Source organism: Sapajus apella, unplaced genomic scaffold (genome assembly GCF_009761245.1).
Source record: "Sapajus apella isolate SASKATOON/1434 unplaced genomic scaffold, GSC_monkey_1.0 scaffold70, whole genome shotgun sequence".
Classification (NCBI taxonomy): domain Eukaryota; kingdom Metazoa; phylum Chordata; class Mammalia; order Primates; family Cebidae; genus Sapajus; species Sapajus apella.
The window spans coordinates 4,288,590-4,302,992 of NW_022437010.1; the positions used below are offsets into that span (position 1 = coordinate 4,288,590).

The following is a 14,403-nucleotide window of genomic DNA, read 5'->3' on the forward strand; positions in this document are numbered from 1 at the left end:
TGGAGTCTCACTCTGTCACCCAGGCTGGAGTGTAGTGGCACGATCTCGGTTCACTGCAACCTCCGCCTCCTGGGTTCAAGCGATTCTCCTGTCTCAGCCTCCCAAGTAGCTGGGATTACAAGCGTGCACCAGGACACTCGGCTAATTTTGTATTTTCAGTAAAGACGAGGTTTCAGTGTTACAGCTCTTTTAGAATTTGTCTAGCAGGCTTTCCGGTTTTTGCCAGAAAGGCCCCCCCCCCACAAAATTATTCAAAAAAAAAAAAAGAGGAGGTTTCACCACCTTGGCCAGGCTGGTCTCAAACTCCTGACCTCAAGTGATCCACCACCGCCCTGGCCTCCAAAAGTGCTGAGATTACAGGTATGAGCTACCGCGCCCAGCCTGACATGGGGAGTCTTAGATCTTGGCCTGGAAACTCAGCTTGCCACCAGTGGAGCCACTGAACTCTGAGCCTCAGTTCTCCCAGCTGGAAAATGAAGCTGATAACACTGCCCTCCTTACCTTACAAACATAGAAATCAAAGAAGTGATTATTAAAATACTTTACAAACATTGTGGCATCCTCCAGTATGCGAACTATTGATGCTACACTATTTACCCTCCAATATTCCAGGTAGTCCCTGGGCTGATTCTCCCAACTCCTCAATTCACCCATCTGTTTCCTCTATTGGGTTGCCAAAGCTTTGAAGGCAAGAGCTCAGCTTGATGGTCTTCTAAAAGAATTCCTGCCCCAGCCCACAAGTTGAACAATTTAAAATAAATATAATTTGGCTTTTCCCAAATGCAATTCCCTGGACAACGAGAACAGCTGCTGACAGTCGCCATGCTGTATGACAAGCAGGAAATAAAACCCCTCTGACTTCAGTTGCTGCTGAAACCAATCCCGGTCAGCTTCACATTCAGTTAATTACGGAAGTACAAACTGCTGGCTCCCACAGGATGAAGCTCTTTCTTCCTTATATTCACCAAGCTTCACCAAGCTGCTTCTCTCCTAAGTAACTGCAGCACCTGAATACAGCACGGCTAAAGACACCGTGACACTATATGGTAGAAATGGGAGTGTTCTGGACACATCTCTGGAGTTAATCTAAGTATCTTGTCACATTTCCAGCTTCTGGTAAGAAGCTAGGGTAAAGTTCAGTAGCAGTTTGCAGAGAGTTTTAGGCAATATCCTGCAACTCTTTCATAGGCCCTGAGGTCGCACGGCTGGCCTTTCTAACGTGCTCGGGGAAAGGGTGCAGCAGCAACAGGATTCTTCACTTTTCCCCAGAGGAGGAGCTGTCTGCAAGCTAAGCAACCCCAGGGCAGGTGGTTTACCTTAAATCTGGGCTTCTAATTCCCAGAATTCAGGGGAATTTCAGGATGATACTCCTTAGAAAACCAAAATGACTTGTGGAAGATAAAAATGTGTTTGAAACGCTTCTCCCCTAACAGCTTAGAGAAGGCAGTGGAAGGAGGGGATTACATCTTTCCTCGCCCATTGGAAAAGTGGTCAGCTGTGGTCAAAATTTCACAGTGCGTAATCAGACATTACAAACTGTCAGCTGGGAATGACTGTGTGCGGTAAGGTGACCACGTCCAGCTCCCAGGAGCTGGATGGGCTGCCCTCTATGCCATATAACAGAAAGCCTTCCATTTCCTCACCCCCAATTTCGCCTCTAAGAAAAGCATTCACTACTATGCATATAAAGGAAAACAAATGCTCTGACATGTAGTGGTTGATAAGTGTTTATCACAAGCTAGCCAACCCAAAACACTAGCAAGCAAATTGGTTTTCTTAAAGTAAACTGAGCAAACCAAAAAGGACTAGCAGGCAGGATGGGCCCTTTGGGAAAGCCCATGTGCAGCTGGGAGAGGAGGTGACATGTTCCTGGACCAGCAGAGGCACCTTGGAAGGAGGGGGCCAGAGGCCAGGGCTGGCAGTGGGGGTGGGGAGTGGGGATTAGTTGCAGTCCTGGAGGAAGTCTGAGGTACACAGGCCCTCCAGGCAGTGATTAGTTCACAACAACTGCACTCCCTGGGGGGTCTAATTGCACAAAGGGCCACCCCGAAACACAGCCCAGGCCCCCAGGCCCAGCCTGAAACAAGCATCATGTCCCCCAAGCACACTTGTTCATTCGATTTGGATTGAGCTCACACAGGGCACCGAACATGCCCAGGCTCTTATTGTGGGTTCACATTTACAAGCCCCACCCTGAGAAACAGATAACGGCTTTGCAAGCCCCCAAACTCCCCCCAAATGTTACAAAGAACAGGAAGGAAAACTGAGAAGGGGAGATAAACACCAGCAAGATGGTCTCTTCCTTTCAACTCTTTCATACCTGGGTGATAATTCGGCCAGCACCGGAAGTACGACTAAGAAGAGATGGGCACACTTCAGAGAAGCACAGCTGCCCTGCCTGCTCCTCTGCTCAGTCCAAGTACGGCTGGGCATGTCCACCCAGTACCCACGGGTCAGACATACCTCAACAGGGAAAATCTCTGTAGCACACAGATTTGGAAACCCAAGCTGATGCCCATTTAACGTAAGCTCTTTAACGGGAACAATCCCAGTCAAAAGCCTACCTCTACCAATATTTTCATGACATGAAATTGTTTTGGCATACTTGTGAAGCCAAATCCTGCTCCTCAGTCTTCAACACGCTTGTGATCATAAAACTGAGCCATGTCTTGCTCACCCCTTTTAATTTACCTGAACGCAAGTGACAAAGGCACCTTCATGTTGTTCAAAAAGAACATCCCTACTCTTTCCTTTTATCTTCCCTTAACAGTTAGTCATCCAGTGATAGGAGGGGCCTAGCCTCCAACAGTCCACACTTTTATCTCCTGCTGACCACACAGAAGGCAAGGGCTGGACTTCCTGCAGCTCGCCTAGAGGGGCTGTTTGACTTGCTTAAAATACTTGCCTCCAGAGCCTCTTGGAACAATGCCCGAGCAACACCTACCCGGCATCCATTGCAGCTCCAACTCTAACAGCCTTCAAGTACAACCAACTAGCACTCCCTGTGCCTCTGTGTGGGAGAGGCTCAATGCTTCCAAGAAGAGAACTTACTTTCAGGGCTCACTTAGATATTTTCTTTCTATCTGCAGCAAACACAAGAGTTATCTTCATCAAAGGCCAGAAACCCCAGAAGTTAGTTATAGCAGCTCAAGTTAAATGTAGTTTACACTACTATTTTTAAAATAATTCAGTAGCATTTAACAGCGTCCCTTAACCATCAGAACTGAAAGCGCTACACCATGTGCTTGCACAAGCAAATGGCCTGGAATACACTGGACCCCTCGGCTGTGGAGCAAGCCAGGCCATGGTCTTTGATGTTCCTCCTGGCCCTAACTCTGCACCTGAGATCTGACTCTTAAGAATGTCTAGGTGTTTTTAGGTTCAGACCCAAAAGCAATTCCATCTACCTGGTGCTTACAGCTTTCCCGTGAATATCCAGGACTCAATACAGAAGCAAAATCCACTCTTTTGTGCATCAATCAAGTGGGTTGTGAGACTGTGCATGCCACTTATGAGATGGGATAACCTGAGGGAATTCACACATCAGTGGACAGAGTTCCTGCCTCCCTGCCATACAAGGGTAGGAGTTCCATTTTCTTGGTATCCTACCAGTATACGTGAGGTTAATGTGTTCAGAAAATGATGAAATCAGCTATTTACTGCAGTCCCCGTGGAGCTTCTTTCTGGGATATAAAAGATCTTCCTAAAATCAATTAATGAAAGGAGAAATTTCCTTGCCCAAATACCTACCATTTAACCTTTAACAGTCACAGAGGTAAGAGAGCTGGGTAGGGAGTAGTGATACTAGGTAGGGAAGGCCATGGAGAAAAGGGTGGAGGGTGAAGAACAAAAGCCAGCTTATAGAATGAGTCCACAATCCCAATTTCTGTGCCAACTCTCCAGAATAAAGCCAGTATTTTTTAGGATCTTTTTTTTTTGAGTCTAGATAAGAGATGAGTCAGATGGCATGTGCAGCAACCAGAGGAACCGTGCTGCCCCCATGGAGAACTCAGAACAGTGCCTCTATGTGGCCCCTCTCCTACAGCCACAGGACCCAGCCCTGAAGGTGACCCATGGGAGAACAGGAGCCAGCTTTTCAGCTCAACCCCACTGGCCAAACAGCCAAGTATTCTTCAGCATCCTCAATTCCCTCCCAGCCATGAAGTCAGGAACAAGCTGTACAGACAGAAAGAAAACAGAAAACTTGCGAAACAATGGCATCTACCTTGCTCACTGGATATGCCTGAGGAAACTTTTTCAAAGCCCTTGAAGATGCTTCATCACAACTCTGCAAAGAAAACGCGGCCTGCTATACCCAGGCACACACATGTTCACACAAACTCAATTTCATGCTCTGCCAGCCCCAGAACTAAAACGCAGAAGTCAAAAGAACAGCCTCAGTTACTAAACCAATTTAGAATGGGAACTAACACATTTCATAAATATTTCAGAGGCCAGTGACATCCTGGAGTGTTCCCAAACTAGAAACAGAAGTTTTCTAAGGGGGGAAAAAGAGGCTTATCAGATTATTCAAATGGCTACCTGGCTACAGTGAAAATATGAGAAAAAATTCACTGTCTCTTTATTCCTTGCAGTTAACCTTTAATGCTCTGCTTTCATCAAGGGAAAAACAGTCCTTTCAAGGCTTCCCCCAAAACACACTGCTAATTGTGGTGATGGCCTTCTTTTACCCTACCAATCAAGATTCACTTTTAATGAATGAGAGTTTGGAAGACAGACATGGAAGTGTGGTGGTGTGTGCTTGTAGTCCCAGCTACTCGGGAAGCTGAGGTGGGAGGATTCACCTGAGCCCTGGGACGTTGAGGCTACAGTGAGCCTTGATAGTGACACTGTACTCTAGCCTAGGCAACAGAATGAGACTCTGTCTCAAAATATAAAAAAATAAATAAATAATAAAATAAAGGGGAGCAGTCTACTCAGTTTCCTGCAGCTGGAGTTGTTGTAGGCCCATCCTTGCTGCTTTCAGAGTGTGTCCAATCCACAGGCAGAGAAAAATGGGCATTCTCAGCATGTTGTTAAAATTAGCGGCTTAAAATATTCTATACTATTTGTGTACCCTAGACATAGGGCAACGTTTGGGATCTGTGCAAAAACCTGGGATATGATGACGATCATCCTCAGACATCCAAGGCTACTAACATTCCAGATGTCAGAACCACCAAGAGCTGTAAGACAGACAGCTCTGGCTTCCTGTGTGAGAAGAGACACAGAGAGTGAAATTTCAACTCCAGAGAACCTGGAGTATGAGCCAAACACCTCTAGAACTGCAGGGGCTCACCAGAGGTAAGCATCACAGAGCGCAAGATGAGGGCAGCAGAGCAAAAGCAGACCTGAACTTGAAGAAGAGGTTCGCCTCCCAGCCACATGCAGAAAGCTGGAACAGTGTGCAGAAAAAGCAGATGGTTTGCTGAGTTTCTCACAATGCTGAGTTCATTCTTTTTCTTTTCTTTTCTTTTTTTTTAGGGTAAACTGCGGTCTTTTAAATGAGATGATAAAGACAGTAGATGGCGGAGATCATTTTTTAATGCCCTTACTTAGCAAAATAAAAAAACAGCAACCTTGTGTCTAAATGCAAAAGTTTTGCATGTCTTGCTCATGAGAACAAAACCCCTGGGAGCCATCAGAATGAACCAGTGTGTTATGTGAAAGGAGGGAGAGTGGAGTGGGGGAAATGGCAAAGATGGGGCTGGGAGAATGATGCTGGGCTCAAGGTTCCATCTAAGAGCCATGAACTTTATCCTGTTGCTCTGGAAACCCACTGAAGGGCCCCTCCCCACCATTTTTAAAGCCCAGCATAAAATAATTGTACCCACAGTTTAAAAAGCCCTTGGGGCAGATTTTTAAGTGGACAATCAGAGGCATATAATCCAGTTAGGAGGCACTGCAATACTCTTAAGGGACAGGAGCATTGCAGCTGGTGGGTGGAGGCAATGTTGTAGAGGGGGAACCAAAAGGAGGCCAGGCAGGTGTCCAGAATGAAGGGTAGGAGTTAGAAGAGAACTCCTAGACAGGAGAGATTAAGAGCCTGGATGGTTATCAGTAGGATTTAGAGGAGTTTTGTTTTAAAGGAAACCTACAAATGAATGTCCATAACCAAAATGCAGCAGATGGAGAAAAACGGGTGGTTTTGAGAAAGTTGGGAAAGGAGGGCTTGGGGGCCCCCAGGCACAGGAAGATGAACCACAGCAAAACATAAACACAAAACACAGGTAGCCATATCAATATACATGTCAACTGTCAAACTGAACTCTATGAACAAAACTGATCATCGGACACTGCTAACTGGAGGGTGGGTGTAGTGGGGAGGACTGCTTAAAAAGATTACACAAAACTCTATCAAGTTTAAAACTTAAGAGAACAATAATATCTACCCATGTGACTCTTTCAAAGTTGCTAATATGACCAAGGGATTCAACTTTATAAAATTTTATTTAAGTCTAATTTAAATTTGAATAGCGATGTATGGCTAGTGGCTACTGCACTGGAAAGAACAGGTCAACGGTGTACTTTTTTTCTTCCAGTAATCTTGGATTGCTATACTATACAGATGCTCTCTGACTTACAATGGGGCTAGGACCCCATAAGCCTGTCGTAAGTTGAAAATATCCTAAGTCAAAAATTTATTTAATTCACCTAACCTACTGAACATCATAGCTTAGCCTGGCCTACCTTAAACATGCTCAGAACACATACATTAGCCTACAGTTGGGCAAAATCATCTAACACAAAGCCTGTGTTATAATAAAGCGTTGAATGTCTCATGTAATTTATTGAATACTGTAGGGAAACTAAAACAGAATGGTTGAATGGGTACTTCAAGTACTGAATGCGTTTTCATTATTGCTACTGAATATGTATCTCTCTCTTTCAAATCAAGTTTAACCATCCTAGGAACATCTGCAGTCTTTGTTTGCTTCCAGAGGTTTTTAAACCCTAAAGCAGGAATAAAGATAGGATGGTTTTACCTGCAGGCATGGGAGGGAAGTTAGTGGATTTCAGAAGTAACTTACTTTGCCTAGTGTTTACTAGTTTCAGTTCATAGAGGGAAGTAATCCATGAAAGCAAAGATAGGGGACATGTCCTAAGCAGGCTGATCTCTCCCAGGTGAGTCATCACCACCCTGCCCATCTACCCTAAACCTGCTTGAACTGGTCCCACCTCAAACATAAAGGCAATGTGGGCTGGACAGTGTGCCTCATACTTGTAATCCCAGCACTTTGCAAGGTCAAGGCAAGAGGATTGCTTGGCCCAGGAGTTCGAAACCAGCCTGGGCAACATGGCAAAACCCTATTTTGACAAAAAATACAAAAAGTTATCCAAGTGTGGTGTTGTGCCCCTGTAGTCCCAGCTACTTAGGAAGGTGATGAGGGAGGATTATTTGAGCTCAGGAGGTCGAGGATGCAGTGAGTAGTGAATGCAACATTCCAGCCTAGGTGACAAAGTGAGATGCTTTCTCAAAAAAAAAGTCAATGTGTGAAAACATGGGAAAATGTTTAAAGTTAGGTCAGGTTTAAAAAGCAAGCTGCCACATTTAAGATTCTATGCTATGATATATTTATGGATAGTCTAGAAAAGGTAGTCTGAAACAATGTATGTATCATGAGAATACGGTGATTTTTAAAGTATAATTTGATGTTACTGTTTTTTTTTTTTTTTTTAAACTTAGGATAATTTTTGAAAATATACCAGGAAGACCCATTGTTTGTGAGGCAGGAGTTCTAGGCCAGCTTGGGCAGCATACCTGTCTCACTAAAAATACACACACACGCACGCATGCACAAGAAAGAAAATGATCACGTTTCAGTCTTTTTTCTTTTTTTTTTTAAGATGGAGTTTCGCTCTTGTTGCCCAGGCTGGAGCGCAGAGGCACGATCTCAGCTTACCACAACCTCCACCTCCTGGGTTCAAGCGATTCTCCTGCCTCAGCCTACTGAGTAGCTGGGATTACAGGCATGCTCCATCACGCCCGACTAATTTTGTATTTTTAGTAGAGATGGGGTTTCTCCATGTTGGTCAGGCTGGTCTTGAACTCTAGACCTCAGGTGATCTGCCCACCTCAGGCTCCCAAAGTGCTGGGATTACAGGCGTGAGCCACGGCACCCGGCACACATTTCAGTCTTTCTTAAGATACGGAATTGCTCCCTGCCCTCCCTCCCCCAATTTATATATCTTTAGTCTATAGCTCAGCGCCTGGCACATAGTAGGCATTGTTTCTCTCAATCTGTAAACATTTACTGAAAACCTACTATGGGCCAGCTGAGCTGAACAGATGACATGCTTAGGTTGATACGCCCTGCTCTGTAGAAAAGTGCAAGAGTCAAACCTTGAAACCACATGTAAAACGTGGATGGTATTCAGCTTTAAGAAAAGAGTTCATAAATTTGATCAGCCTTTCAAGAGGATCTGTGATTCTCAGGAAAAGTCAGAACTACAGCAATGGCCTGAGCCTTAACAGATTTAATCCTACCTTTGGAGAGTTAAGGAGACCTGAAGGCTTTTTTCCTTACTATTGCCATCAGTTTCAGGCAGGCTGCCAACAATAAGTAAAAACACTGGCAAGACCAAATCCTCTAACCTTCCCTTTTCTTATAAAGATGAGATAAACCACCTCATCAGTGTTTTGATAATTCACTGAAAACATCGATACAAGGCAATAACCCAATAAACATTAGTTAAATCAATTCCTAAAACAAGCCCTTCCACAATGCCTGTCATAAACAGTTACAATTTTAAAACAGAACTCATTCTCTGGAAAGGAACAAGAGGGGAGACATCATTGTGAGCCCCATCTCTGGGCTGCCTTTGTGTGGTTTTTTACTCTTCTCCCCAGTTATTCCAGGAATGATGTTGGGATTCGAGTTAGTTTCTTTATGGTAACTATTAGGTTAAAACTTTCTTAGTGTGACTATGAACAAATCTAGGCCATCAAAGATACTGAGGAGGTTTTCTGTAAAGAAGTCCTCCTGTAGGTGTAAATATGGCCCACATACTACCATTTTCTAGGAGCCTCAAAGGGGTCACAGAAAAGGGAATGGTCTTGTGGAGGAACAGGGGCTTTAGTGAGCCTTTTAAATTTAAGCCAACAATTATTAAATCTGAGTCCCCCTATGCACTGAACATTTCTGCTTATTTAAATAGCAATGCATAAATCGGCTATAAAAGGAGGGATTATATCAACTATAAAATTCAAAAACCATGGGAGTGGGAAAATAACTGTGATTAAAAGGTGTTTGGAGAGTAGGGATGGGCTGGCTCAGTCCTTGTTTTATCCTGTGTCCTCTGAAGATGAAAACTAATCAATTTTTTCCTGCCCTTTAAGCTATCAAGGTTAAAAAAAAAAGGCTAAAAAAAAAAATAAACAAATGGGACCCACAATCTACCTTTGAATGATTTGGGAGTCGGGGGAGGGGGGAAATACTCTACTTTAGGCCCTCAAATATTTCTTGATGATAAAAATGTACACCAGTTACTTTAATTAGTAACTCCTGATCCACTACTAGGTTGAGGGTGGAGGACTCCATTAGCTTACCACTAGGTGAGTGTGGTAAAAGAAAGCTTGGGAAGGTAAGAGAATTAAGTGCTATCTGTACAATTCTAATTTTAGGTCTAGAAAAAGCAGAGATTGGTGGACTGGGGTAGTGTAAGAGGAAGGGTACGGAGGTGGAGGCTGGAAGGAGCTGATACCCAGGAAGTACAAGAAGTCTAGGAGCCAGGTCCTGCTGAAGGGCAGGGGGATCATTACAGAGGGTGTGTGTGGAGGGGGCAAATTACAGGAGCTGGGAGAGCTGGGGTTGGGTCTGGAGCGGTATGGGGTATAGGCTGAGAAAGGTGATGTAAGAGTTTTAAGAAAACCTGTTTGAACACGGTGTCGGATTGCAGCGAAAGGGAGACCTGCCTAGAAAGGGGAGCAAAGGGAATAGGGAGGGAAAGTTAAACCTGAACAACTTTCAAAGGGGAAGCAGGTGGGGCAGATAATACAAAGGGCAGATAGGAAGAGAGTTGCTCTGGCCACAGGCAAATGTCCTGGGGCACTAAATCGTGATTGGGAAGAAGTTTTAGATTGTTAGGGGGGTAGGGCTACATTCTTTTGTAGAGATTCTTGAATGTGAAGAAATGGAAAGGGATCCAGAAGGTCTTGGTCCTGTGGGATTCATACACTGAAGAATGCACGTGGGATGAATCTTTCCACAGAGAAGCCAGGCCTGAGCCAGCTGATGAGATTCAGGGATAAAAGGCGTCACTGATGTGAACATGAAAACACCCCTGGTAGAGCACAGGCACAGCAACAGGGGCTGGCAAGGATGATGTCCCCAGGAGGCAGGAATCCAGATAAATAGATAAATGTGAAGGCAGTACCGGTGAGTGGTAGAGCCCTCTTCTGCAATCAGGAGGGATGAAAGAGCAAAGAGGAACACTGGAGAGGGAACACAAGAAACCTTGTTATGTTGGGTGGTTTGTTTTTTTGTTTTTTTTTTTAAGAGACAGGGTCTTGCTATGCCAGTCAGGTTGAAGTATGGCTCACTGCAGCCCTCACTTCTCAGGATCAAGCTACCTCAGCTTCAGACCTCCGCTTCTCAAATAGCTGGGGCCACAGGTGCGTACCACCACATCCGGCTAAGTTTATTTTTTTTGTGGAGAGACAGCATCTCACTATGTTGCCCAGGCCGGTCTTGAACTCCTGTGCTCAAGCAATCCACCTACCTCAGCCTCTCAAAGTGCTGGGATTACAGGCAAGAACCACTGTGCCTGGCCCACGGTCACACAATGTGCATCTGCACACAGGAGGCACTCCGTGTTTTTTTTTTTTTTTTTGGAGATGGAGTCTTACTGTCACCCAGGCCGGAGTATAGTGGCACAACCTCGGTTCATTGCAACCTCTACCTCCCAGGTTCAAGCAATTCTTGTGCCTCAGCCTCCTGAGTAGCTGGGACTACAGGCATGCCCCATCACATCTGGCTAAGTTTTTGTATTCTTGGTAAAGGCAGGGTTTCACCATGTTGCCTAGACTGGCCTCCAACTTCCTGAACTCAAGCCATCTGTCCACCTCTGCCTCCCAAAGTGCTGGGATTTCATACGTGAGCCACTGCACCCAGCCAAATATTTTACTAATTAATTAGTCATCTCCAAAAAATGGGCAGTCGGGTCCTATGCTGTCAGTAAAAAGAATAAAGAAGAGCTGATGGATTAAGGAGCAAAGGACCCCAGGGAGCTGGGGCAAGGCAGCCCAGTGGCAGTCAGACAAACAAAGGCCTCCCCAACAACCAGGGATTATGAAGCTGAACGGCGGGGCAGCTTTTGGTCAGCTTTGGTATTTAAGACCATGTAATCTCAAGGTGCCCCTGAACAAGAATGGGCACACAGGAACAGCCAAGTGGCACTCTGGAACCCTCTCCTCCCACTCAGGGTATGTATAGCATCCCATTTCCTACACTGGATGGCTAAGGAGAAGGAAGGAAAACTGACTGTCTTATTTCAAAGGGCTGCAACTTAGCCCAGCTGTTACAGACAGGCAAGCTTGTTACATTTCTTGTAATGGATGCCCAATTCACACACATTGCTCCTCTCCTAAAGAATAAACAAGTGGATTCTATAACAAACACCAAAGGCACCAGGTATCCAAAAGAAGAAAAAATGTTTTCCAAATGCCCAACCTAAAATGGCTTTCTCATTTTTTTTTCAGGCTGAATTCTGCAGCTCTAACCCAGATGTGGCTCAGTGTGCAAGGTGGCTGGGAGAGCCGCAAGGAACTGACTGGTGTTCCCTCTCAAGAGGCAAAAAGCTCCCCGACGGCACAGCATTCCCTGGCCTTCCTCTCAGGTTAAGTTGGTCTGGGCAAATCTGTGATTCAATTAGTGTGAGTTCAGTTGCTCTTTTTTAGGTCAGTTCTTTCTTTTGTTTAGATCTGACTCAAGTTTTACTTCAATTATCTACACCTCTGCTGGAGTACCTAAGCAAATTAAACCATTTAAACTGATGAAGAGAAATGAAGTAGATGGAGCTTTAAAACAACTTATGCAAATAATTCCCTCCCTCTCCCACCTCTGTTCTCTTAAATTACTAAACTCCAAGACAAGCAGCTGCTTCTCAAAGGAAAAGTCTAGACTCTTAAATCTGAATGCGAAAAAACCCTGTGGTTAAGCCCTGGCTTGCAGAAAACTAAAAATTTCAGCAATTCTGGAATGAAATGTTACGTTCTGAGTTATACAAAGCTTAGCAGCTGTTCCCAGCCAACACGAAACCCGAAAGGGGTGATGCTATCTTTATCTTCTACCTAGAATTAAAGCCGGTACTGTCCAGGGCAGAGCTGCCAAGGAGCTGTCTCAGTTCTAGTCTGCTGAACACAAAAGACAAAGAAGCCAAGGGAATGCATGGGCCAGCAAAGGACACCTAAACAACAAATAATAGACCCACCTGAAATAAAGAAAATGCTGTTAATAATTAAAAATTTTTAAAGGATGCAAGGAAACAAGCAGTTCTCAATGTCATCTGGAAAATCCTTTTCAATCAGTTCAAAATTCAAAAGATTAGATCACATCTAACTCTATCTGGATTTCCCAAGTGCAAGGGGTGGGGGTGGGGGACTATTTTATCAAATTTCTTGGAAAGGAAAACACATTTTCTCTACTAAAACTAAAGTCCTGGGCTGGGCGCGTCACGCCTGTTACCCAGCACTTTGTTGGACGCCTTAAGTGGCTGGATCACGAGGTCAGAAGATCAAGACCATCCTGGCTAACATGGTGAAACCCCGTCTCTACTAAAAATACAAAAATTAGCTGGGCATGGTGGTGCGTTCCTGTAGTCCCAGCTACTCGGGAGGCTAAGCCAGGAGAATCGCTTGAACCCAGGAGGCAAAGGTTGCAGTGAGCCAAGACAGCCCCACTGTACTCCAGCCTGGCAACACAGTGAGACTCTGTCTCAACAACAACTGAAATCCTGGCGGGTTCGGTGGCTCACGCCTGTAATCCCAGCACTTTGGGAGGATGAGGCAGGTGAATCACCTGAGGTCAGGAGTTTGAGACTAGCTTGGCCAGCATGGTGAAACCCTGTCTCTACCAAAAATATGAAAATTAGTTGGGTGTGGTGACACATGCCTGTAATCCCAGCCACTCAGGAGGCTGAGTAAGGCAGGAGACTCACTTAAACCCGGGAGGCAGAGGTTGCAGTGAGCAACCACTGCACTCCAGCCTGGGCAACAGAGCAATTTCAGCTCATAAAGGATTCACAGAAACCTTCTTCAGACCACCTGATGGAATCAGGCCTCAGATGAGCATCTCAGGACAGGCAGATGGATGATGGGAAAATAAAAGACCAAAGAAGAATCACAAAAGAGGGTGATGAGAATAGGGCCTCTTCTCATAGCCTGAAAATTACACACAGGTTAACTGAAGAAATGTTCTTCTAGTGCGACTGAACTGTCTCCATCTGAGAAACCACTTCCCACTAGGCCCCTTCATTTCACCCTTAACAACCCCATTTTATTTATTGTTCAGTTTTAAATGATTGGCCAGCTGCTGCCCAGCCATGCCCCTCTAAGATTGGCCAACACTGTCACTAGCTCCCACATGCGTAAACCAACAATGAATGAAGCCCCTGGTAAGGGGGCTTAACTTGGAACGTGAACTGTCACCAGCATACCACACTTCCTACGAACTCTGATAGACTGTCTCCATTCAAGAAAAAAAATGAAAAGACTACCTTAAGGCCTAGTGGGTTACCACCCAAGGATGAGCAAGCGGAACTGCACAGTGGTTAAGGAGCAGACTCTGGAGCCACATCGCTTTGGTTCAAATCCTGACTCTACCACTTGCCAGCAGTGGTAAGTGGCCTGACCCTTAAATAGATAGGGAACCTCTCAGTTTTGCAATTTCCTCATCTGTGAGATGAATACAATAATACTGCATAAGATGGTTGAGAGAAATAGATTAGACAAATCTGTAAAGTGCTAAAACCTGTCTGGACACATGATACCACCTCTCAGTGCTTTTTATCATATACATGCTCACACCTGAGCACACACACTATATGTTCACACTAGCAAGTGCCTATCAGTCCCTATATTCACTGCACATTCACACTAACAAGTGCCTATCACATCCTGTCATGAGTTCGGCAGGTGTTACAAACATTGTACTCCCATTGGGCAGTCATTTTCAGACTTTACCATGCACCTGGAGAGCTTATTATAACAGATTTCTGGACCCCACCTCCACATTTCTGATTCAGCAGAGTTGGAGTGGGGCCTAGGAATCTGTTTCTAACAAGTTCTCAGGTGATGCTAATGCTGCTTGTCTGGGGACCACACTTTGAGAACCACTGCTCTATGGTGGTTAGATCATCATGTTCTAGGCTTCAGGCCTAAGCTTCATCTAAGTTTATGTGTAT

At 44.9% G+C, this 14,403-nt stretch overlaps 1 protein-coding gene and 1 non-coding gene across 9 annotated transcripts in view; one reads left to right on the plus strand and one right to left on the minus strand.

Annotated features, from left to right (window-relative positions):
• Window positions 1-14,403, minus strand: part of RREB1 (ras responsive element binding protein 1) — a 151,010-nt gene that overhangs the window by 87,011 nt on the left and 49,596 nt on the right. The gene's annotated exons all lie outside the window — the stretch shown is intronic.
• Window positions 174-236, plus strand: LOC116531416. The gene has a single exon (XR_004260415.1). It is a non-coding gene; the product is annotated as a U7 small nuclear RNA (small nuclear RNA).